The sequence below is a fragment of the Muscardinus avellanarius genome (assembly GCF_963383645.1).
Source record: "Muscardinus avellanarius genome assembly, chromosome: 10".
Taxonomy (NCBI): Eukaryota; Metazoa; Chordata; class Mammalia; order Rodentia; family Gliridae; genus Muscardinus; species Muscardinus avellanarius.
The window spans coordinates 63520445-63546951 of NC_137796.1; the positions used below are offsets into that span (position 1 = coordinate 63520445).

A 26507-nucleotide genomic window follows, 5' to 3' on the forward strand; every position below is an offset into this window, starting at 1 on the left:
TACACAGAACAATTAATGAAGCATAAGCAGTGAAGCCCAAGCCAAGAAATAATCCGTTCAAGCTGGAGATATCTTTAAACTTTCTGGTTGCATTTCTAGGTAACTAAACAAAGCATGAGAACTTTGCCTTTCACATGCCTCCTACGCAGCTGTTCCTTCCTTATCCACCCTTAAAGAGGTTCTACCTGTACTCAGAGCTGTTTGCAGCTCTTTCTGTCCTGACTTGATCCATGTGCAGATCATGCCAGGCCTCTCAGCAGAACATCCTCATCCTTCTGAGGTCTTGCCGGGACACGGCTTCTATCTACAATAGGGGTTTGTCCTTGCATGAACAAAGTTGTCTTTTTATGGTTCCTGGGAATCACATTCATACAGGAAATATGAAAAGACTTGTTCCTGAAACACCCTGGGATGCAAACTGTCATCTGTCTCCCATTCAACACCTTACAGTCTGTTATTTCCAGAATAGTTCTCAGAATAACTTTTCCTTGACCATTCTGTAATTTCCAAAGCCCTTCCTGGTCCCCAGCTTGCTCCAACCAAGGGTACCATGAAGATCCCCAAGTCACACTTCTTTGAAGCAAGGTTTTCCTTGATGAGACTGCCAAACAAGCAATAGACATTTTGGTCTGAGACATTATGCTCTGTCATCTGCACAGGTGCTATGTGCAAAGCCACTATTTATTATCCACGGCCTCTGTCAATATTCCAGTATGTGGGTTAACTCTGGTTTTGGAACCTGGTGTGCTAGTGAGACCAGGAGCCCACAGGTCTCTGGCATCATTCCCCAGGATAGTCTTCTAGGCCATGTTCAGTTGTCTCCATTTCTCCTGGGTGAAGATCATGGCCACATCCTTAAAGATCACCAACACCCCTCACATGTAAGTGCTTGCTGTGATCTGCAACTTTTATTTGTCTTTCTGCAACCCCAGAAGTAAACGTCATCATCACTTCATGCCATGGCCAGCAAGGTGGGGCTCAGGCAGCTTTAGAGTTACCCAGTCTCACATTTGAGATTACTCTGGAGGCAGGATTTCAATACCTGACAAAAGACCCTGTGAAGTTGCCAGATAGCGGGCAGTTACTCTATGTGCACGACACGTGAACATCACTTTTATTAAAATGTTTATTGCAAGCCAGTAGAAAGAATTTAAATTTAAAAAAGGAACAAAAAGGCTTCTTCACTCATACATAGCAAGCAGCATGAATATTTTGTACCAGCATCACTTTTCCCCACCAGTTCCAGTCTGGAGTGGCTCAGGTAGTACATGTGAATCACATCTGAAGATCCCTGAGCATAGAAAACTGATATTTTCAAAAGAACTACTAGCTGGGCAGGGTGGCGCACATTTGTAATCCCAGCATTTGGGAGGCTGAGACAGGAGGATCGAGGGTCTCAGCCAGCCTTGGCTATTTAGTGAGGCTCTTTGCAACTCATTGGGACCCTGTTTCAAAATAAAAAATAGGGCTGAGAGTGTAGCTTGGAGTTAGAATGCCCCTGGGTTTCATCCCCAGTACCAAAAAAAAAAAAAAAAAAAAAAAAAAGAACTGCAAATAAGTTGTTTTTATCATTTTCTTTAGAGGGAGACATTGATTTTATTCCTTGTGCAAAAAAACAATTCTTTCCATTATTCCAGAGGTTGACAAAGCCTTTTTTTTCACGTGTATTAAAAAAGGCATCCCGAATAAAAGCTATTGGTAATTGATAAATATATATGAGGAATCGATGAAGAATTGCCTTTCAAAATATCTATGTATCATTTATTAATTGTATTTGTTTTAGGAAATATTTGCATTAGTGTACCACATGGCCAACAACTATGATTTAGCTAGCTTTCAGGATTGGGATTTAATTAATTTTATTCACCACACACAACTTTAATTAAGATTACTGTTATCCTGCCATGGTGACAAAGGCCTGAAATCCCAGTACTTGTGAGACGGAGGCAAAAGGATATCATGTTTGAGGCCAGAGTCCCATAATTTATCAAATCCCTGTTTCAAAAAAATAAAATAAAATAAAATAGGAGTGGAGGTGTAGCTTAAAGGGAGAATCCTGTTGTTCAAGTTCTAGTATCACAAAAAACAAAAAAGATGACAATCACAAGGATAATGTACACCAGCATGAGAACAACTTGATGGTTTCACTTCCACTATGGTCTTGGGAGTCCCATGTTTAACTCGCTGAAATAACCCCAAACACACAAAGTTTTACTTTACAGAGAAAAGTCATTCTTGATAAAGTTTTTGTATCGATTTTTTTTTTTTTTTTTTGGTGGTACTGGGGTTCCTGGAAGCCCTTCTACCTCCGGGCTACACTCCCAGACCTATTTTTTTATATTTTTTATTTGGAAACAAGGTCTCCTAAGCCAGCGCAGCTGGCTTCGAACCTGCGTGATCCTCCTGTCTCCGCCTCCCAAGCGCGGGGATTACAAGTGTGCGCCACCACACCCGGCTTCGATGTTTTGAATATGTTTTGTGACATACAATTATTTTTTGTACACTGTCCTATTGCCTGATATTCAATGCTGACTTTTGAAGAAATATGCTGAAATTTTGCCCACCAATAATATGCCCACCTTGATGCCTTTGCCAACTCACAAGGAGATAAAGTCACTCATCGAGAAAAAAATTGTTTAAGTGAGAGTCTTGTGACATTACCCAGGCTGCCTTCAAATGCTGTGATAAAGCTATCCCCCTGCATCAGTCTCTCCAGGAGGGGTGGCTTCAACTGCATACCACACCATGTGGCTATAAAAAAATCCCTGGGGGGTAATTCTGCCATTCAACACATTTTCCTTTAAATTGTGGCAACAGTCATTCTTCTGAAAAAAAAAATTGGTTTATTAAATTTTTTATAGCCACAGAATAGCCACTCCTATTTTATTTTATTTTATTTTTTGAAACAGGGATTTGATAAATTATGGGACTCTGGCCTCAAACATGATATCCTTTTGCCTCCGTCTCACAAGTACTGGGATTTCAGGCCTTTGTCACCATGGCAGGATAACAGTAATCTTAACTAAAGTTGTGTGTGGTGAATAAAATTAATTAAATCCCAATCCTGAAAGCTAGCTAAATCATAGTTGTTGGCCATGTGGTACACTAATGCAAATATTTCCTAAAACAATATTTACTAGCCACAGTGGAAAAAGACATCTTCAATCACAACCCACACTATATAACAAATAATTTTTTTTTAATGAGTTTGTGTGGCTTTGGGGATTAAATCCAGAGTTCTATCACTGAGCCACATCTCTAGCATTTTTTATTTATGCACCAGACTCTTACTAAGATTCTGTATGATGGTTTACAGCTTTTGATCTTGTCTTAGCCTCCCAAGTGCTGGGATTACAGGTTTCAGTCATCACATCTGGAAACAAATTAGTTCTGAATGTATTTTTATCTCAATTTAAAAGGTAAGTAATGGAATTTCTATAATAATGAAAGAATGTGTCTTTGATCTCAGGGAAAATGTAAGGTAATATGAAGAACATGTTTGTTTCAATACCACTCCTCTTCTTCTTCTTCTTCTTCTTCTTCTTCTTCTTCTTCTTCTTCTTCTTCTTCTTCTTCTTCCCCTTCCCCTCCTCCCCCTCCCCCTCCTCCCCTCCCCCTCCTCCCCTCCCCCTCCCCCCCCTCCTCCTCCTCCTCCTCCTCCTCCTCCTCCTCCTCCTCCTCCTCCTCCTCCTCCTCCTTCTTCTTCTTCTTCTTCTTCTTCTTCTTCTTCTTCTTCTTCTTCTTCTTCGTGGTACTGGGGTTTCTGGAAGCCCTTCTATCTCCGGGCTACACTCCCAGACCTATTTTATATTTTTTTAAAATTTGGGAACAGGGTCTCAAGCCAGCGGGGCTGGCTTCGAACCTGAGCGATCCTCCTGTCTCCGCCTCCTTAGCGCAGGGATTACAAGCGTGGGCCACCATGCCCGATCTAATATCACCATTCTTAAGCTGGTTTGAAGTCAGATTTCATTATATAACTGGGGTTATAACCCAATAACTGGGGTTAAAATACAATGTAGCCATCAAGAATTGGCATAAAGCTGGGCATGGTGGCGCGCACTTGTAATCCCAGCATTTGGGAGGCTGAGATAGGAGGATCGTGGTTCGTGGACAGCCTCAGCTACTTAGTGAGGCCCTCTGCAACCTAGTAAGACTCTGTTTCAAAATAAAGAATAAAAAATAGGGCAGTGGATGTAGCTTGGAGGTCGAATGCCCCTGGGTTCCATCCCTAGACCTGCAAAAAAAAAAAAAAAAAAAGAATTAAAAAAATAGGGTTAGGGGTGTAGCTCAGAAAGAATTGGCACGAGGCTAGTGACACTTCTCCTTTGCTTAGCTCAACTCCTAGTGAAGGAATTAACCCTCTTCCTTATCTACTTTTGCATTGAACTTGTTTCTACCTCAAAATTCTGTTTCCACACTTAAGCACTTCCCCCAATTTTTTTTTTTAACTGACTACCTTTCAGACTGAAATAAAAAAATTATTCACCACACTTCTTGCCTGAAAGGTGGTGGAGTCAGGTGGGGATCATAAAGGATGGCACTGAGGGAAAACAAGGCAGCGGGGCCCTGAGATAAAAATTTGTAATTCTGTGATATCACCTCCCCTTAGAAGTGTAATTATCATTTCCACTTTAGTGACAATGACAGTGTAGATCTGGAGAGCCCAGGTCATTACTGGAAAACTTTTTTTCCCCAGTTGCTAATTACTAAAACCAATTATAAGTTTCTTGAAAGTAACTTTATAATAACTGTTGAAATGTTTTGTAAAGGCTCTTAGTTTTCCAGGATCCCTAAAGGTTGCCTGGGTCTCATGAAAGAGGCAAAGAATATTGCAGTGGGAGGGATGAGAGAATGGCATAGAGGTCTGTGTGTCTCACTGGACTTAATCCTCCCCTGAGTTCTTATACCCCAATTCCAGTTCATTCTTCATTTTTGGTCCCTAGGCTACATTTTTATATTACAAAAGGGAAAATCAGAATGAGACCAAATATTTGAGATAGAATGAAATAAGTGTAAGTGAAGAATATAATGTGGATTTACTTTAGAAAACATTAAACTCATTTGCATAATTGAATGTTAGCTAATTTAGAAATGGAAATATTCTAAAAATATTCTAGAAAAATGAAATATCCTAGAAAAATTTACTTAATGTGTAATGACATCATCATATGAAGATATATAAAATGTTATGGTGAAACTCAGTATTTTCTTCTCTGCAAATGTAAGCTATTTTCATTATCTAGTACCCTGTAAAATTTTGGGGCTAGTTGAGAAGTTAATGGGAAATTGGCTACACTAGACCACCATCTTGCTGACCCATCTGCAAGTCTGGGCATTACCAAACTCACCCTCAGTTTCAATAGCTCCATAGAAGAGTTCATGGCACTTTCAAAAAACTGCTGTGCTCGTGGTGAACAGTTTATTACATGGAGGCAACTGAGGTTAAAATGAGCTGAAAGAAGCAGAAGCAACACAGGGAGGAGCTTTCCACTAACCAGGGAGGCTCACTCAAGCTGTGATGCCAGAGCCTCTCCTGGAGTCATATCGCACCCTGCCCATGTGGCTGACCTTAGTCCCAAGTCCTCCAGAAGCTGACCTGTTTCTGCCTGGCCCCACACACCAAAATAAATCACTTTGTTAGCTTGTGTGATGCCCAAGTCCCCAGGCAAACTAAGATACTTCTCTCAGGCATGAAATTTCAAGACTCCAAGTATCACCTCCCTGTAGCCCTCCCCATGTCCAAAGGAAATACAGGCCTCACTTTTTTTTAAAATTTATTTTTATTGGTGCATTGTAATCATACATCACATTGGAATATAAGACTTGAGAGGATATACAAGCACACATCATCCAATTAGCCCTCATCCAGCCCCCATCCCATTCCCTCCCCCTCCCTCGATCCCATGCTTGTTTGGTGATTAACTTTGATACATTTGTTTATGTACCTCCTGGTTTTAAAGAGGCTCCATCCTCCCCTATTCCATACCCTCTGATTGGTCACCTTAATTGCTTCACTATAGGGCCCTTTCTATAGCTCGACCACTTCCTGTTGCCCCTTTCCTCCTAGTTTTTGCTGATTAGGGGAAGCATCTTATTTTTATTTTCTGCGATATTTCTCTGTGCATGCCGTGTTGCAAATAGCGATCCCACTCTTGACGGCCCCAGTTGTGGTCTGGCTACCCGGTGGACTGATCCAGACCTCGCTGGCTCCAGCAGCGGCCTTGCCTCACGGAAGGCCCTGGTTCTGGAACAGGCCTCACTCTGAGTAAGAGTAATTTTTACCACATAGGACACTTCCAAGTCATTGACAAGGCTCTGTTAAAGCAAAGTGGGTATGTTTGCCTGCGTTTTCAATAACACAGTACCCAAGGACCTTTGGGATCATGTGACTATGGGTCAGAGATAGATTGCAAAACAACATCTGCATCTTATAGATCTATTGTACCTATTTGCATATTTTGCATTTTTTGGCATCTACTTGTTTCATCATTACCCTCCTTCACCTACCAACATCACCTTGGATATACCTATTCTTCACTAAAAATTGCGTTTCCAAGCCATGAAATAGAACTTTGTGGTTAAATACACATACTTCAAATGCACTGTTACAATATATGCATTATATATGCATTACACATTCCTAATGTAAGACCACACATATGTGCATATATATAAGACCACATATATGTGTATATATATCCAGAGTATGCCCACTCACATCTTCATAAGGATGAAGAACGTCTTTTGCTTCACTTTTCAGCCTGCCACAGCTTCTTTAACCAGCATGATGTATTTGAGATTTAAACTTCTCCTGGAGCCACATTTAAAAATATAGATGCCTGGGCAAACATGCTCACTTTGCTTTAAGAGAGTCTTGTCAAAGACGGAGAGGTGGCCTGTGTGGCTAAAACTTACCCTTACACAAAATGAGGCCACATTTTGCCTTTAGCTATGGAGAAAACTGCAGGGAGGTGATACTTGGCATCTCGAAATGTCATGCCTGAGCCAGGCAGAGTGGCGCACACTTGTGATCCCAGTGCTTGGGAAGCTGAGAGAGGAAGATTTCAGGTTCAGGGCCAGTCTCAGACATGTAGTAAGTTCTCCAGAACTTAGTGAGACAACTCATAGGTACACTGCCTCTAGGTTCAATACCCAGTATCATAAACACACACACACACACACACACACACACACACACACACACACACACAGTGTCATGCCTGAAAGGAGTATCTTGGTTTGTCTCAGGACTACTAAGAGATAAAATTGAAGAAAACTCAGATTATTTGGGGTTTGGCCATGACTTTACATAGAGAAGCAAAATCACAGTCTCTAAAAATGTTAATTTGAAATATGTGAATATGCAATAGTTTATCCTTTCTTGGACCATTGTTCCTTATACCTTCTGCAAAATCAACTAAATTAATCCTAGACTTAAATGGGAATGCACAAAGTGTAATACTACTAGGAGATAAAAGAGAAGAAACCCAGGTTGTTTGGGTATGGCCATGACTTTACGTACAACAGCAAAGTCACAGCTCCTAAAAAATAGTAAACTGGAATTTATTCAAATTACATATGCTCTAGATGAAGAAGGAGAAACCATAGATGAGCAAATATGATGACCTAACTGAGGGGGATGGGAGGGAAGACGGAAATTTCCTAATGTACATGATGTACACTCACAAACCTATCAAAGTTAATCACTAAGCCAAACATGAGAAGGAGGGAGGGGGAGGGAATGGGGTGGGAATTGGGTAGGGCTAAATGAGTGATGGGTCCATGTGTGCCTCTACTATCTTGTACTCCATTAAGATGTAATACTACAAGGTACCAATGAAAAAAAATTACATATGCTGCTCGGTGAAGTACACTAGTAAGAGAATAGAAACACAAGTCATAGACTGCGACAAAATGTTTTCAAACTCTAAAGCTGACAAATAACTTTCACAGCTTATTCGAATAGGGAATGTGAAAACCCAGTTAAAATTGCCAACGGTCTGAAAAGACAAATAACCAAGAAGATCCACCAAAGAAGGTGTCATTATTATATAGGGCTGTTTGAAAAAACAGCTGCTAAGTACACAATCAGCAAGGACCAGAGGCCAAGCCCCAATATCCAGGTATTTGAGGGACATTGGCTCTATTTGCAGCTGCTACACCTGTGTGTCATACTATAGCAAAGGTGGGGGTAGGGTCCCGGCAGCAGGTGTAGCTGATATAGGCGGAGTAAGAGCTGTGGAGTAGAAGTGCATGCAGTAGAATCAGGATCTGGAGGGAAGAGGGATCGTGAGCTAGAAGAGTGTCACTGTCATCAGCGCATCTTGCTACATCCTTCATCTATTAACCCACTCATTTAGAAATCCACTAAACTTCCATCATTACCCACTTGCACTCAGTCCTTCCATTTTATGCGATCTTACCCCCTTCTGTAACTATTATGAGTTATATCCTTGTTTTCCCTGTTCCAAATATCTCAGTTGTATCCTCTTCACTTTTCTTCCTTCTTGCAAACTCCATCCCATGTGTCTCCCATCCTCTTGCCCTGTAGAGCCTCCCAAATCAAATAACTCAGCCCACTCCCTGTGTCCCCTGTACCAAACAAGCTCAGATTCCACACTGCTCAACTTGCAGGCATCCGCAGCTCCTCGTGAACCTAAGGCATGCCTCTGATCCATTGCCCACAACCCTGGAGTCCCGACCTTGTCTCCTGTGCACTTTAGCCCATTCATGCCTCCCCAGCTACCTTCACCTATCTTTGTTCATTTTCCTCCCTATGTCTATTTTCTTCTGCCAGGTTCTATCTTCTTTACCTAGGTTCTATTACTGCCTTGGTCCATTATTGTATGCATGTGTGTCCAATTTTATGAATAGATTTTTACTCATGCTTTCCAAAGACTCATTTTTTGCCCATCGTGAAACCTTACTATCCTTTCCACCCAGAACCCATTCCACTCCTAACTTTTTTGGACACAGTACTCCTTTGTAATCTTAAACCTGGCATTACACTTTGACCCATAAGTAACATGGAATATCATTTTATTTTTATTCCTTTGCCTTCTGTGTTTCCAGAACTCTTCCTGGTTCTCTGAGCCTCTATCTTATGCCTGACCTTCTCCTTTACCACTGCTCTTCTCTAGATGTTTACTCTACTCGACCTCATTTATTGCACAGGTGTATGCTTTCAATCCCATAAACATCCCACTGTTGAACATTATGACTGGTTGTTTTTGACAAATGTCCTGTGGATGGTATTGCTTCCAGAGATCAAGATCTTAGGCAGGTCAAATAGGCTAATTATGACCATTAAGTTTTCTTGAGAGCTAGCAGACATAAAAAATAGTGAAAAATTTCCAGAATATAAAGTTTGGGGTCTTCCAGAGCCTTTCCTGCTTTTGCTATAGCTAGTAGCATGCTGATTTTCATGGTTCTATAGTTGAAATGTAGTTCCTTTCACACCGGCCTCAGACTTGAATAAATGGAGATAAGAAAACAGCAAACTAAAATGCCAGAAGGCTCACCTGTGGCTTCAGGTGTGGAATTAATCTGTTGTCCTAGAAGGTTCTCTAGGTAGGCCTCAAAACTAGGTCAAAACAACACAAAAATAGGCAATAGCCCTTGTATTCCTCAACCCATTTGCAGTTACCTGTGGTGAAATGTGGTTTAAATAAAATATTCTGGTAACATGGCATATGGTTCCGTAACATTTTTAGTATATATCATTATAATTTTATATCACTACTTACTTCTGTTGATATAATGCTGTTCTCTAGTCCTTTAAATTTAATTTTTGTTCTCTTAGCACATAAATGCATTTCTTAGGAAAACTCTAATGCATTCATAATCCAGTTATTAGTTAGGGCTGGTTTCACCCTTCAAGATCTTGTATTGACCATGTCAAATTCACAGCCTTGAAATGTGGACATTTCCACAGGTGTTTATGGTAATTCTGAGGGGTTAACCACATTAGAATCTCCTCTGAACTCAACTCAGCCTTCCTCAGAAAATTAGAATTTTCTTAACAAGTCAATCCATAAAATTCATACCCTTCGAATACCCTGCAAGAGTCACATCTTTACAGCATTCTCTCAGAGGCTCACGTGGCCTTATCAGAAGACATTGTAAGGTTTACAGACAAATAAGAATACTAGAAGGGGGGCAGGACAGGGCCCTTCCACTCTTCAGTCCACTCCTTATTTCATGGTGTGTCTGGTGACCTCGTAGCCAGGCTCTGAGGGCGTGGTGTCCGTGGGGACAAACTGCCTTCTTCTGGGTGCCCTCAGGGGGAGCATACGGCCTGGGGGCCCACCACCTGGCCCCCGGCCTCTGGGCCTGGCCTGGGCCACTGGGGCATGGGTCCCCGCCGCCCACCCACCTGCCTGCCCCGCAGCGAGCACCAGTGAAATTCTACTCTTTGGCTGCAGACACAGTTGGCCTCAAATGAGAGATATGCTATATCATGGTATCAAAAGAAGATTGGAGCATATGATCAGCAGATATGGGAAAAGTCAATCAAACAGACTCAGATTAAGGGCTTCAATAACAAACCAAAATGGATGGGTCACATAAAAGCCAGACTTGATCAGCGTTGACTTAATCAGAGGCTCAAGGTTTGCCAAAGCCAAGCCCGAGATCTGGTGGATTTCTCTGGCACGGAAGAAGCTCGTGTGCATGCTGCCCTTCCCGCTATCCAGCCACTGGTGGATCCAGGTCACCTCTGCGAGGGTCTTCGTCTGGCTGCTTCAGCTTTACCTCATACAAGTGATTACAGTTGTGTTGTATCTTATGATGCCCATTGTGAACATAAGTAAAGTACTTGGACCCTTGCACCGTATGCTACTTATGGGAACTGTCCACTGTCAGATCATGACCATGCAGATAACAAGGCTGTCTGCAAGCAATGGAAATCGCAGAAGAAATTTATGAAAAACTGTAAATGGGGATGGGAGCCAAGAAAATGAAAATAATAACTCTTCTGATAAAGTCAGAGGAATAGAGACTTTGGAATCTACACCTATTATTGGTGGGTTTTGAGGGATTCTCTTTGGCAACAGGACTAAAGAGATAAAGCTATTATCTAACAAAGGGACCGAAACTGACAATGACGCAAGTTGCTTTAACCCTGTCATTAAGAAGAGGGAGTGTCGGCCAGAGATTAGGATGTGGCAAACAAGAGAGAAAGCAAAACTGTCAGATGGAGAAAAGTGCCATAGGGAGGCTTATAGGCGTTTGGGTAATGGGATTTCAGATGATCTGTCAAGTTGAGGAAGATTGTGACACAGATGACCTTATTGCATAGGAGTGTGGAAGGGGCATCGAGTGACAGTGGTTGTGAAGTCAAGAAAAGAAAATCAGTCCTTTCAAGGCACCTAAACTCTCAGGTAAAGAAAACCACTACAAGGTGGTGTCATATAGTTTGGGATTCAGATAGTGTAGCTGAATTCGAGTTTGAATGGGCAGTTTTCAGCTAGGGTTCTAGATCTGGTGTGAGTGGTGGCTCTTGGAGCCTCAACTTGTCAAGAAGAGACTCAGAAAATAGCCACCATGACTCTGAGAATGAGGACATGTTGTGGGATGACCTGCTGCATGGCCCAGAGTGCCGGTCATCTGTCACCAGTGACAGCAAGGGGGCCCACGTGAACACCCTTCACTCAGGGACCAACCAAGCATGACCCCAAAGAAGATGTTTTTTTAGCAGAACCATTTATTCTGGCCTTAGAACTCAAGTCCTGCCTCTGATCGAGTTGGAGCAATAATCTGGGAAGGAAATGAGTGCTAAAAGATGAATATGTCTGTGCTGAAAATAAGTGGCATCACCATAAGCTGGGTTAATGCCTGTCAACAAGGAGTAGGTTATCAGATGCCGGGGAATGTTGTCACCATTGGATTTGCATTATTTCCTTTTATACATCGACTTATCCATGAGAAAAGCTTTGACCAACTGAAATCCATTCCATCTGAGGAGATCCTGACACTTTTTTTGTGGGGCACCACCTATTATATCTATTATTATTTTGTCTATAGTTTTTTTTTTTTTGGTGGTACTGGGGTTCCTGGAAGCCCTTCTACCTCCAGGCTATACTCCCAGACCTATTTTATACTTTTTATTTTTGGAAACAGGGTCTCTTAAGCCAGCGGGGCTGGCTTCGAACCAGCACGATCCTCCTGTCTCTGCCTTCCAAGTGTGGGGATTATAAGCATGCACCACTATGCCCGGCTATAATTGTTTTTTTTTTTTAAAGATTGTGTCTTACTTGGATTTTTTCAAGATGTGTGTAGCAGAGAGAACATATAAACAGATATTTTTATTCACAAAACTCTTTAGCCATATTACTTCTGCCAGGAAAGCTAGGAAATATGAAATAACTCAATTCAGACCTAAAAAGGTAGAGAACATTAAAATATGGTTATCATTCCATTCCTATCCAAAGAGGCGGGATCCACAGAGGTCAGTCCACGTGGTTGTCTTTTTGGTCTTTTTACTAACACTTTCAATTGCTTTAATTTGTTGTGTCCAGGTTCTTCAAGGACATACAACTTTTCCTGGAAATTTTTGATCTGGGAATTTACTGCTTTTATTATTGTGCCTGGCCTCACTGGGGCCTGAAGCCAACAAGAAACATAGCAATGTTTCCATATTACTTACTGAACAGATTAATTTATATCATAAGATGGAAAAAGGCCGAATAAGAAAGAACAGCTCACTCTAGTAAACAATGTCTTAAAGCTGTCCACCAGATTGTTAAAAGAGCTGGACACACCATTCAGACTTTATGGATTGACAATGAATCCCTTAATTTATAATATCACAAGAGTAGTTATCCTTTCTGCTGTTTCAGGAGTAATAAGTGATCTTATAGGATTTAGTATAAGACTGTGGGAAATTAAGTCATGAGCTGAGTCATATACCTGGACTCCTCCTGGCAGGCATCATCACCTGCTTTTTGAGAAAAGAGATGATGACTGTAGAAGCCAGTGGGATACCCACGTTTCCATCCAGGTACATAGGTGCTCTTGGCTCTGCCAGTCGTAATGCACACTGTCTCCAGAGGATCAAGTCCTATTTGCCAGGCTTGCAAGCTAAACATCTGTTCTTTCATGGTTTTCAAACAATATGAGTACTTAGAAGGCTAAAGATTGTGTGTGTTATGGTAACACAAAGATAATCTTCTAAGTTAGGAAATTTCTTCTGGGCACTTCAGTACTGTGACAGTTATATTTTCTGGAAATAGTCTTTTGGTTAACTATGGGAGATGCCCAAAACATGAAGCAAATATCTTTTATTGGAAATATGCAAATTCAGTACTTTTCTATCATAGTCTATAGAATTTGGAGATTTCTTTTCTCTAGCGAAGAGATCAAACTATTTTAGGTTGCATCCAAATAAAAAAACTTTACTGGAAATAAAGAATACTAGGGCAATCTAGGGCAAACAAATCATTATCCTCCTATATAAGTAGTTGATTTTATCCCCAAATCTCTTAGTTCCCCATGAATGCTCATGTATCTCTCCTCTCCCCTTTGCAGTATTCCAGTTCTTCTCTAGTTATTTTCAGCTTTCCACTGTCTCTTTCTGTTTTCCCACCAGCATATTCTCTTCTTCACTGTGTGATAGACTGATTGGTTCTCCCAAGACTATAACCTAGACTATATATCTAAAATAGTTATGATGTTGAGAGGAGTATATCCACCGGTTTAAGAGGACAGCAAAATACACGCTTATCTGTCTGTCTTGTATTGAATCACAGCAGTAGTTATTTTTAAGAACTATGAAATCTGAGATTATTCTACAGCTCATCTGTTGATGCTATCACATGACATACATTTACTTGATAAGAAACAGACTTTCTATCAGGGCATGGTGGCACACCTCTGTAATATTAATACTTGGGAGGTTGAGACAAAGGATTGTAGGTTCTAGAACAGCTTCAGCAATTTAGTGAGACTCTCAGTAACCTAGTGAAGCAGTTTCAAAACAAATAATAAGGACTTCTAGGAAGATGGTGACTGAGGGAAGTAGCACATATCAGTCCTGCTGACACTCAGTTTCTGTTGCTATTAAAATAGCATTCTGAAAAAAGAAAGAAATCAGTATAAAATTGAAAAGACCAAGACAAGTTAAAGGTGGCAGAAAAAAAGCTAGAAGGCAGATCAGAGAGCAAAAAAGGACACCACCTGCCTCCAACAGCTGCGGCCGTGGGTGCCATGTTATACTCTCTTGCCTCATTGTGCCAGGACTGCCAGAGACCCACAGGAAAAAAACACCACAATTCACAATTGACAAACTATGGGACCAGCCAAGATGTCCATCAACACATAAATGGATTACAAAACTATGGGATACGTACATAATGGAATTTTACTCAGCCATAAAAAAGAAAAAAATTACATCATTTACAGAGAAATGGATGAAACTGGAGAACATTATGCTAAGTGAGATTAGTCAGTCACCAAAAGTAAGAAATTGGATGCTCTCCCTAAATGTGGAAGCTAGGGAGAAAAAAAATTGGTCATAAGAGGAAATCTAGATGCAGGAGGAGAAGCAATTGATGAGCAAACAAGGAAGCCTAACTGGAAGTGATGGGAGGGGGAAGAGGGAAACTCTCTAACGTACACAATGTGCATTTACAGACATACTGAAGTCATTCACTAAGCCAAACATGAGAAGGGAGGAGAGGGTGGGGGATGGGGGCTTGGGGAAGGGCTAAATGAGTGATGTGTGCATGTATGCCTCTACCATCTTGTACTCCATTATGATATATGACTACAGTGCACTAATAAAAAATTATAAAAGGGTTTCCAGGTGTAGCTCAGAGGTATAATGCCCCTGGGCCCAGTCTCCAGTAACACCACACACACACACACACAATAAAACATATTCTTACTTATGACACAGAAGGCAGGATGAACATTCTATTTTTACCAGCTTTCTCTCTGTCCCCCCTTTTCAACCTGAGTTTCTTGGAGTGGTTTTGGCAGATGATACATATGCAATGAATGTTGATCACATTTGAGGGTCTTTGAGCATAAGATAACCAAACTTTAAGGAGAACTGCTAACAAAATGATCTCACCCTTTGCCTCAGAGGTAGACGTTGTCTTTATTTTTCTATGCAGATAAAAATTCGTTTACGTTATTCCAGAAATTGAAATTTTCCCTCTTTCAAAGTTCGTGTTCTCACAATTGTCTAACAAAAGACAATCCAAAACAAAAGTTTTCCATAAAGCAAAGGTGTGCGTGAGTAACTCATGGAGAATTGTGTTATAAATACATCCAGCATTCATTTCTTTACCCTGCTGGCTTCTGGTAAACTCATTCACTAGTCTATCACTTGGCTAGCCACTGTGATTAAAGTGAATTATAGGGATGGGGACTTAATTTATTAATTTTCCACTGGAAAAAATTACTGTAAGTACTATCTTTAGGATTCTATGCATTGGGATGAGGACAACTTATTGTATTCAACTCCACTCTGCTCATTTAGACCCCACACTGGACCCTCTGAAGAAGCCCCAAACCCTTAATATTTTACCTAACAAAAAGATTTATGCCCACATGAGTTTCTATATAGATGTTTTGAGAGTGATGAGGGACTAACTAAACAAACAGTGTTCATGAATGTACAATTTACATAGTTATGTAATGTTACAGGGTTTTCTATATTTTATCCAAACAAAGCAGAACTTGAATGTGCTGGAGTTACTATTAATGAGAATACAGGGGCTATCAGTTGGAAACCATACAGAAATGAGGTCTATGGATTCAACACCCCAAAATTGTGATTATAAAAGGAGCAATACAAACATTTAATGTAGAGGAGAGTGTGTAGAAAGTCATGAAGGTACACACCAGGACAAGGACACTTCTGGACTCTGGGGAGAAAATGGAGAAAACAATAATTCTGTGAATGCACTGAACCCACTGCTTGTGCATATAGAGAATGGGGGAATCATGCAGTCACTGGACTAGATCTTGAGCACAGAACACATGACTTCTGGGGCTAGCAATAATACTGCATATAATGAGCCTGTGGTTGTGTTATGAACTACAGCAGAACAATACCCCAAATCTCTCTTTGTTATATTTTTGCTACATCATATACTAAATTCATGCATGGGAAAATGAAGTTTACCACCAGGTATAGGATACAGAAGATATAGAAGAGAAAAATGGAGATGCCAATGTACTTTGGAGACTTAACTTTAAGATCCTATCAACAGGAGCTCATGGGGCTAATCATAATATTCTGGAAGACACTTAGGAGGTAGGTGATGGCAATGGAAACATTCCTATCTCTTCCCTGATGAGTTTGCTTTTTTTTCCTTTTTTTTGGTGGTACTGGGGGTAGAACCCAGGGGCTTTCTACCTCCGGGCTACACTCCCAAACCTATTTTATATTTTATTTGGAAACAGGGTCTCACTAAGTTGCTGAGAGCCTCCCTGAGTAGCTGAGGCTGGTTTTGAACCTGTGTGATCTTCCTGTCTCAGCCTCCCAAGTATGGGGATTACAAGCCTGCGCCACCACGCCGGCCTGAGTTTGCATTCATAATCAACAAAGAAGTGTTTAAACCAAAATACTGTCATTGTCTGAGAAACTCCTTGAAAGAGAGTGGCCAAGGAGTTGGCTATAGTCAAGTGCTGAGTACTTATTTTTCTGGAACTTAACTTCTTAGAGCACAAATAATTTAAAGTGTGTATTCCTTGTGTCTTCAAGATACAAATTCCCAGCCAGGTGTGGTGGTGCCCACTTGTAATCCCCGTGCTTGGGAGGCAGAGACAGGAGGATCGCGCAGGTTCGAAGCCAGATGCGCTGGCTTAAGAGACCCTGTTTCCAAAAATAAAATAGGTCTGGGAGTGTAGCCCGGAGGTAGAAGGGCTTCCAGGAACCCCAGTACCACCAAAAAAAAGAAAAAAGATAAAAATTCCCTAATAGTTTTTGCTGCTACTTGAATTTAAATTACAAAGGTGATCGCGCAGAGCACGCCAGACCCCTGGAGAAACCAGGGCCCGGTCACAAGTCCCTGGGCCCCGGGTGGGGGTCAGGTGGGGCACGCTGGAGTTACAAAGAGCCGGGGCCTGGGTCACAGGACTCTGGGCCCTGGGCAGGATCACGCAGAGCACGCCAGACCTCTGGAGAAACCGGGGCCAGTCGCAAGGCCCTGGGCCCCGGGCGGGGTCAGGCGGGGCACGCCAGACTCCGGAAGACCGGAGCCCGGGTCGCAGGACTCTGGGCCCTGGGTGGGATCGTGCGGAGCATGCCAGACTCCTGGAAAAATTGGGGCCCTGTTGCAAGGCCCTGGGCCCCGGGCGGGGGTCAGGCAGGGCACGCCGGACCCCTGGAAGAGCCGGGGCTCAGGTTGCAGGACTCTGGGCCCGGGGCGGAGTCTTGCAGAGCACGCTGGACCCCCGGGGAAACTGGGCCCGGGTCACAGTGCTACTGAGTGCCTAATCCCACAATCTCTTTAAACCACACATACTGTCTCCTCTTATTTAAAAAAAAAAAAAGGAAAAGAAAAAGAAAAAAGAAAAATATCAGAGAGGGGTCAAGAAGGCTGTGGCAGATGCCAGGATACTGGAGATGCAGACAAAACTTATCCAAATGAACTGGAACTTTTGGAAAAATTCCCCATGAAGGACGACTGCTTCTTCTCTACATTCTTAAGAATCTTGGACATCACCTGTAAGGAGAGAGTTTAGCGGAGACCTAGGAGGAAGGCGGTGTTGAAAGCGGTCTCCGAGATGGCAGTGGAGACTTGTATTCAGGAGAGGCAGAAATCGGATCCTACCAACCTTTTTTTCTGGAGAAATTACACCAAACGTCGAATGCTACCATTGCGCATGCTTAGGAACACTGGACAACATTCAGAGTGGAAAAAGAGCTTGGGAAAGATTTGAAATGGTAGAGGCAGTGGCAATGGCAGTGGCCAGTACTCAGGGGAGGCAGAGATTTGATGCATTACACCTGGAACTTTTGAAGTAATAACCACAGAGGCAGAATGCTACCACCATGCACCCTCGAGAACGTGGGACAAATGGCTGGGCAAAAAGGGTGCTCGTATTGGAGCCTGCAGAGGGGTGAGGCTGGCGACAGAGACAGCAAATCTGGGAATGGAGCCTGTCGTGAGGCAAGGCCGGTGCTGGAGCCTCCAAGGCCAGGATCAGAGCCTGCCGAGGATTTAGGCTGGTGCCGGGGCCAACGGCCGGCATCGGAGTCTGATGTGAGACAAGGCCACTATTGAGACCTCTGAGGTCGGGATCGGAGCCTGTTGAGGGGTTAGGCCGATGCCGGGGCCAGCGGCCAGCATCGGAGCCTGCCATGAGCCAAGGCCACTACTGGGGCCCCCAAGGCTGGGATCGGAGCCTGCTGAGGGGTTAGGCTGGTGCTGGGGCCAGCGGCCAGCATCGGAGCCTGCTGTGAGGCAAGGCCGGTGCTGGGGCCTCTGAGGCTGGGATCGGAGCCTGCCGAGGAGTTAGGCCAGTACTGGGGCCAGCGAGGCTGGGATCAGAGTCTGCCATGAGGCAAGGCCGGTGCTAGGGCCAGCAAGGCCAGGATCAGAGCCTGCCGAGGGGTTAGGCTGGTCCTGGGGCCAGTGAGGCTGGGATCGGAGCCTGCTGTGAGGCAAGGCCAGAGCTGGGGCCTTCGAGGCCGTGATTGGAGCCTGCCGAGGGGTTAGGCTGGTGCTGGGGCCAGCAAGGCTGGGATTGGAGCCTGCTGAATGGTTAGGCCGGTGCTGGGGCCAGTGGCTGACATCGGAGCCTTCCGTGAGGCAAGGCCACTACTGAGGCCTCTGAGGCCGGGATCGAAGCCTGCTGAGGGGTAGGCCAGTGACGGGGCCAGCGGCCGGCATTGGAGCCTACCTTGAGGCAAGGCCACTACTGGGGCCTCTGAGGCTGGGATCAGAGCCTGCCAAGGGGTTAGGCCAGTACCAGGGCCAGCAAGGCTGGGATTGAAGCCTGCCATGAGGCAAGGCCAGTGCTGGGGCCTCCAAGGCCAGAATAGGAGTCTGTCGAGGGGTTAGGCTGGTGCCAGGGTCAGCGAGGCTGGGACGGAGCCTGCCTTGAGGCTAGGCTGGTGCTGGGGCCACCGAGGCTGGGATGGGAGCCAGCCGAGGGGTTAGGCCAGTGTGGGGGCCAGCGAGACCAGAATCGGGGCCTCCCATGAGGCAAGGCCGCTGCTTGAGCCAGCGAGGTCTGGATCAGTCCACTGGGTAGCCAGGCCACTACTGGGGCCATCAAGAGTGGGATTGGTACTTTCAACGCGGCATGCACAGAGAAATATCACAGAAAATAAAAACCAGATGCTTCCCCGAATCAGCAATAACTAGGAGGAAAGGGGCAACAGGAAAAGGTCGAGTTATAGAAAGGAGCCTATAGTGAAGCAATTAAGGTGACCAATCAGAGGGTATGGAATAGGGGAGGATGGAGCCTCTTTAAAACGCAGGAGGTACATAAACAAATGTATCAAAGTTAATTACCAAACAAGCATGGGATCTGTCGGGGCCCACTCGGCTGGACCGAGATGGCACCCAGGCTTGTTGCCAGTGTGGATTCAAGATGGCACCTAGGCTTGCAGCCAAGTCATGAGACTCACAAGATGGATGTCTCCTTGAGCATGCGCAGTGTGCCATGCTATATGCCTGCAGAATGATCAGTGACGCCTACCACCAGCCTGCCTATTAGAAAGTCAGAAGTGTGCATGCCCTAGCTGTGGAAGCTTGGGGTTGGTAGGGAATAGAAGGAGGGATTATGATGCTGATATATATTGTGCTTGTTGTACGCATTGTCAGACATATTAAGAGACATATTAGAAGAAGGAAGAAGAGACATATTAAGGATCCATTAAAGAAGAATTCATATTTCAGCTGAAGAGGTGTCTGTGTCGTTCTCTAAGCCTCTGCGGGTCAGAGTCTTAGGGGACGATAGGGATCGAGGGAGGGGGAGGGAATGGGATGGGGGCTGGATAAGGGCTAATTGGATGATGTGTGCTTGTATATCCTCTCAAGTCTTGTATTCCAATGTGATGTATGATTACAATGCACCAATAAAAATAAATTTAAAAAAAGAAGTTAAAAATAAATAAAAAATAAAAATAGACATAATATTTAAAAAATAAATAAATTACAAACAAATTGGAAACAAAATTAGAAAATCAGTTCTTCAGTTGCACTAAACCATAAACCTATGACGGAGGACATGGACAAAGCCTGAGGAAAGGAAGGTTCCGAAAGAGTTAAAGGAGATTCCAGGAAAGGTGGTCAAATTCTCCAAAACTCTGGGTGTGACCATTGTCTTTCTGGAATTTGCTCTCTAAGGCCCACCTGCAAGGCCAGGGTGCTGATCTTAATCACAAGACCAGTGATGTCACATGTCTTTCTTTTGTCTTGCTTATGATTAGTGATTTACATGTCCTTCACTTAATACCCCACTATTGTTCTTTGGTGTTTACACTTTTCTACTGGGATCTGATGATTAATTTCACTGGAGAAGGGTATAAAATCTTGGTTTTAGAGAATAAACTTTTGTCAGTTGCTCATCAGGCAATTGTCCGTGCGTTCATTTCAGGGTAGTTGCTCATCAGGCAGTTACATTTCAGTACAGCTGCTCAGCAGGCAGCTGTTGCTTTCATTTCAGGACAGTGTTCAGGGCAGCTGCCAATCAGGTAGCTGTTTGGTTTCCCCTCTCTGGTCTCTCCCTCCCAAGTCCCAGAGAAGAATCTCCACAAACCTGTTGCTCAATACCCCTATCTAAGCAGTGATATCCAAATTGAACACTTCGGATCATTCTCCAGACAGACAGGGGGTGAACTTTTTCATTTTCATCATCCAAGAAAGTTAGATTGTAGAGTGCCGGTTCAAATGGTTTTCTCTGACACATAGAAGAACAAAAACAAAAACAAAACTAATTTTATAGTGATTTGAATAAAATGAACGAATTAATGTGTTCATCAAAGTTCATATTGACATTGGTGGAAATGAAAATTTAAAAAAAAGTGGAATTGTCACCTGAAAAAAATTTTAGAGAGGTAGAGCAGAAAAGGAAAGAGGTCTGTAGAGTAAGTAGAACACAAAAGAGGAAGAAAACAGTGTCTAAGAATAGAAAAGCTTGTAAAAAATGAAAAGAGATGAGTTCTTGTTAGAATGTCTTGGAGATGACTCCTTATATCCATCCATAGGCCTATCATGCTCTACAGTTATTTAATTTATTCTGGTTTCTGTGTGACCAGCTGAGTTGAGACATGCTTCCTCTATCATCATCATTTCTTCCAGTTATCCTGAGAGTGAAATTACTGGCCTTTTCCTTTATCCAAACTTTTTACATTGGTACCTAGGAATTTATTATCCATGTTCTGATGGGTACTGATCTCAGGAAAATACATGAAAATTTGTCACTTTCACAAAAAACATGAATATTTTCTTTGGCTTTCTTAGTAGATATTACATGGTTGACATAGCCCGAGATACTAGGGTACTCCAGGACAAACAAATTATTATCCTCTCTTTGTAACTGATTTTTCTCCATAGAGCCTCTAGCATGCTACTGGCCACAAAGGCCCTTGTGTCTTCCCTTTTATGTACACAGTACCCCACCACTGGTCACCTCTACATTGCCCCCCAAACTTCTATTTTCTCCACTGTAATGTGGATAAGTTGGATCTCCTGGGAATAACATCTAACTAAAAACATAAATTAATTGTGTTTTGGAGAGCAGTAAATGCAACTTTTAGGAGGATAGGTTAGGATATGTCTATATTTCTACCTCTTTTGTTTGAGTCACATTTGTCATTTTCAGGAACTAAAAAAGTCTGAGATTATGATGCAACTCTTCTATCAATCCCAGTAGAAAATATAAAAATCTTAGATTAGAAAAAGAAAGCATTGTTTACTCATGCATAACAATAGGCATGGATACTGTTATTGTACCAGCATCCCTTTCTACCACCAATTCCAGTCTGGGTGGTGTGAAGTCCCCCAGGTAGATTCTACACAGGCAATGAGTTTGTATCACACCTTAGGATCCCTAGGCATGGTAAAACCAATATTTTATGATGAACTGCTATCAAACTGGTTTCACCCTCTTTAGTAGATGTAGACATTTTTCTCTGTGCAGAAAATAATTCTGTTCAAATTCCAGAAACGGACACATCCCTCCCTCCTTTTCTCCATGCCTTCTTCCCTCCCTCCCTTTTTCCTTTCTTCCTTTCTTCCTTCCTTCCTCCCTTTCTTTCTTCTTTCTCTCTCTCCTCTCTTTCTCGCTCTCGCTCTCATTCTTGCTCTCTTGCAGTGTTGGGGATTGAAACTAGGGACATTCTACCTCTGAGCTATATCCTCACCTTTAGTTGTTGTTTTTCTTAATTTAGAAAGAGAGTCTAAGTTGCTTAAGCTAGCTTTGAACTTGCAGTCCTTTTGTCTCATCCTCCCAACTACTAGTATTATAGGCATGTGCCACCATGCCTGGCCTGACAAAATCCTTTTCAAAGTTCTTGTTTTAATAAGAATTCAAGAAAAGACAGTCCTGAACAAAAGATATTGTTAAGATATACATGTGAGTGAGAAACCTATAAATAATCATCTTCCCCAAATATTCACCTCTCATTTCTTCACTGTATGTACTTTTAGTATGTGGGCAGTAATAGTGATGGATCTGGCTCTAAAGGACTGGGACTGAATTCATTCCATTCACCACAGGAAACATTAATTAAGATAACTTACCCAGGCATGCTGGTAGATAGATGCCTTTAATCCCAGTACACTAGAGACTAAGACAGATGAACCTCATGTTTGAAGCCAGAGTGCCATAAATTAGCAAGAAGTGGTTTCAGAATTAACAATAAAATAGGACTGGAGGTGTAGCTCATAAGTAGATTTCATCTATGTTCAATTCCTAGTACTAAAAAACAAAACAAAAAAGATGACTATCACCAGGATGCTGTGCATCAGGATGAGGACAACCTGTAGTATCCACCTCAACTATGGCCACATTAAACCATTTGAAGAAACTGCCAAATACACTGACTTTTACTTTACAAAGACAAGTCACTCTTGAAAAAGTTTCTCTATCGATATTTTGAGTGTGTCAATTGAATAAGCAGTAGAAACATGTGCAAAAACATGCATTTCACTTACTTATAACAAGAGTGAATTTTCTATTCCAAATACAGACAAAACAGATTCTAGATACAGTGGAGTCATGGCTCATGAGAACATAGGGGCTAATGGTAGGAAAACACGCAGTAATTAAGTCAGTACTTTTCACTAACCACCAGTTGGGGGTCATCCAGAAGAGTAATAGAAACATGTAATATGGAGGAGATGGTGTAGAAAGTTATAAAAATGCCCATGAAGACAAGAATGCTTTGGGTGGCTTTGAGCTTTGGGGAGTACCTGGGGAAGACATTTGTGCTGTGAATGTGTTGGACTCTCTTCTTATGCTTGTAAAGAATGAACATCATGGATCCGCTAGACCAAATCATGAGCACAGAAGATAAAATTTCAAGAACTAAAAATAATGCTATATATATTGAGTTCATAATTTTGTCAGGATGTGCAATAGAACAGTATCCAAAATCTCTTTTACTTGTTGTATTTGTACCATTTGCTTGTTGTATTGTACCGCTCCATTTGCCATATGCATAGAGAGGAAAAAAGAAATGGCCCACAATGTACAGAAACCAGAAGAGAGAGAGGAAGAAGCCAATGTACTTTGGAATTGTTAACTTAAGACCCTTCCAACAGGAGTTCATGGGGCTGATCATGATGTTCTGGAAGATGCTCAGGAAGCAGGTGATGGCGATGGAAACGCTCCTGCTTACTCTCTGAATATACAAAACAAGGTGGCATCCAAAATCATCAAAAAGATGTTTTAAGCCTAAAGCTGCCATTGTCTGAGGAACTCCTTGAGAGAGAACGAACACAGAGTTGGCTATAGTCAGGTGCTTGAGAATCAGATCTGTAGATCTTAATATTCTTTCATTGTAGTAAAGGACTAAATAGCAGAAAAGAAGAGACAAATTTCCCAGAATTCCAACTGTCATCTGTAATAAGAACATTGCCTCTATTGCCAACATTGTTCCAGAATTGCCTTGGGGTCATTTCTGTCATTCAGCACATTTCTTTTAAATTATGGCAACAGTCATTCTTTTGATTAAAATGGGTTATTAAAAATTATTGTAGTGCCGGGTGTGGTGGCACATGCTTGTAATCCCTGCGCTTGGGAGGCGGAGACAGGAGGATCGCGCAGGTTCGAAGCCAGCCTCAGCTGGCTTAAGAGACCCTGTTTCAAAAAAAAAAAAAGAAAAAAAATATATATGTATATGTAATAGTCTGGGAGTGTAGCCCGGAGGTAGAGGGTTTCCAGGAACCCCAGTAACACACACAAAAATTATTGTAGCCGCATTTTGTGATGTAGAGTTGAAGCCACTGAGGCAGGAGGAGAAGTTGTTTCCAGCATTTTGAGGCCAGCCTGGGCAAGGTGGCAAGAACACTATTTCAAAAAAAAATTTCTTTTGCTTGATAAGTGACTTTGATTTATGCTCTTGTGGAACTGGCAAAGACATAAGGATACACAACTGATAGGCAGAATTCCAGTGTGTTTCTTAAAAAGGCATCATTAAATATCAGGTATGTTCATCTGAGAGAAGCTATATAAATCAAGGACAAATAGGAAAAAAGCATAAAACCACATTTCCAGAATAAATAGATACTTGCTAGTTAATGTGGAAAAAGATAACTTTAATCATTACCAGCACCATTCAACAAATTAGTGTGTGTGTGTGTGTGTGTGTGTGTGTGTGTGTGTGTGTGGTTTTGAAGACTGAACCCAGAGGTATTCTTTCACTGAGCTACAGCCTCCCCCAGCCTTCTTTTTTTTTTTTTACTTCTTTGCAGCAGGCTCTCACTAAGATTCTATGTGCTGCCTTTGAACTTTTAACCCTCCTATATTAGCCCCCTAAGTGTTGGGATTACAGGTTTGAGCCTTGATACCTGTAAACAAATCAGTTCTGAATGGATTTTTGCTCTAAATTTCAAAGGTCAGTAATGAAATTTTGTAATAAGAAAAAAATCTTGTTGATCTTAGGAAAGAAAACATTTATTAAATATTATAAACACATTAGACATTGAAATGACACATTGGTTTTTATTAAATTAATGATGGTGAATGCCTGTAATCCCAGGATTTGGGAGACTGAGACAGGAGGATTGCAGATTGGAGGTGAGCTTCAACAATATCGCGAGATTCTCAGCAATCTAGCAAAACCCTGTTTCAATACAAAAAATAAGCTGGGCATGGTGGCACATGCTTGTAATCCCTTTGCTTGGGAGGCGGAGACAGGAGGATCCTGCAGGTTTGAAGACAGTTTCGCTGGCTTAACAGACCCTGTTTCCAAATATAATATAAAATAGGTCTGGGAGTGTAGCCTGGAGGTAGAAGGGTTCCATTTCCAGTACCACACCAAAAAAAAAAAAAAAAAAAAAAATCAAAACAAAAGGTAAACGGTGTGGTTGTGCATGCTTGTAATTCCAGCATTTGGGAGGCTGAGATAGCAGGATTGTGGTTCACAGACAGCCTCAGCTACTTAGCGAGGTCCTTTGCAACTCAGTGAGACCCTGTTTCAAAAATAATAAAGACTAAAAAATAGGGCTGGGAGTGTAGATTGGAGGTAGAATGCCCCTAGGTTCCATCTCCAGTAGCAGAAAGAAGAAGAAGAAAAAAAAAAAGACTGGAGGGGGTGTAGCATGGAGGCAGAATACCACTGGGTTCGAAACCCAGTATAAAAAACAAATACATAAATAAATGACGAGGAAGCTCTTATCAAATTCTATATGTACCCACACACTTGTATGTGTTTGAGTGAGATTAATATTTCTATTGTGGATAACTATTACCGAATGTATGATAGAATAAAAGTGTCAAAAGGAACTTTAAGTAAAAATATTATTTAATGAATAATAAGTATACAGAAAATGTCCATTGCCCCATCATGAATTTCTCAATAATAATAGTTACGATGCATATCATGAGTGGATGTTTCACTATGATGTTCAGTGGAACAGTATCCTAACTCTTTCTTTTGAAGTATGGTGTTTTTGCTGCTCCATTTAACAAGTACGTGCATAAGGAAAACAACATTTACTAACATATATAGGATTGAGAGGACAACTGAAAACCCATCATGGTTGGGAGTTGTATTTAAAGTTCTACATACCTAGAGTTCTTGGGGATTATTAAGATGCTGGAACACACAGGAGAAAGATGGTGCCAATGGAAATACACCGCTAAATTTGTGAGGATAGGAAAAAAAAAATCTGTGCCTAAAACCTTGAAGGAAATAACTTAATCCAAAAAAGCTGCTATGATTTTGGAGACATTTTAAAGAGAATGGATAGGTAGTGGCCTCAAATCTCTTTTCACTATTCGGTTAGTATCTCTGTTGCTGGTATTTCATGGGACAATTTTAGTTATAATCACTTTTTGTTCAATGTAAAATGTTTGTTCCATGGGTCAATATC

The 26507-nt window shown here is 42.0% G+C and overlaps 1 pseudogene across 1 annotated transcript; it reads left to right on the plus strand.

Moving 5' to 3' along the window:
• The first annotated feature begins 10556 nt into the window (after positions 1–10556).
• On the plus strand, positions 10557–12564 carry LOC308268028 (protein PHTF1-like; annotated as a pseudogene). The gene is made up of 2 exons: positions 10557–12038; positions 12243–12564. The product of its transcript is annotated as a protein PHTF1-like (transcript).
• The last annotated feature ends 13943 nt before the right edge of the window (positions 12565–26507 follow it).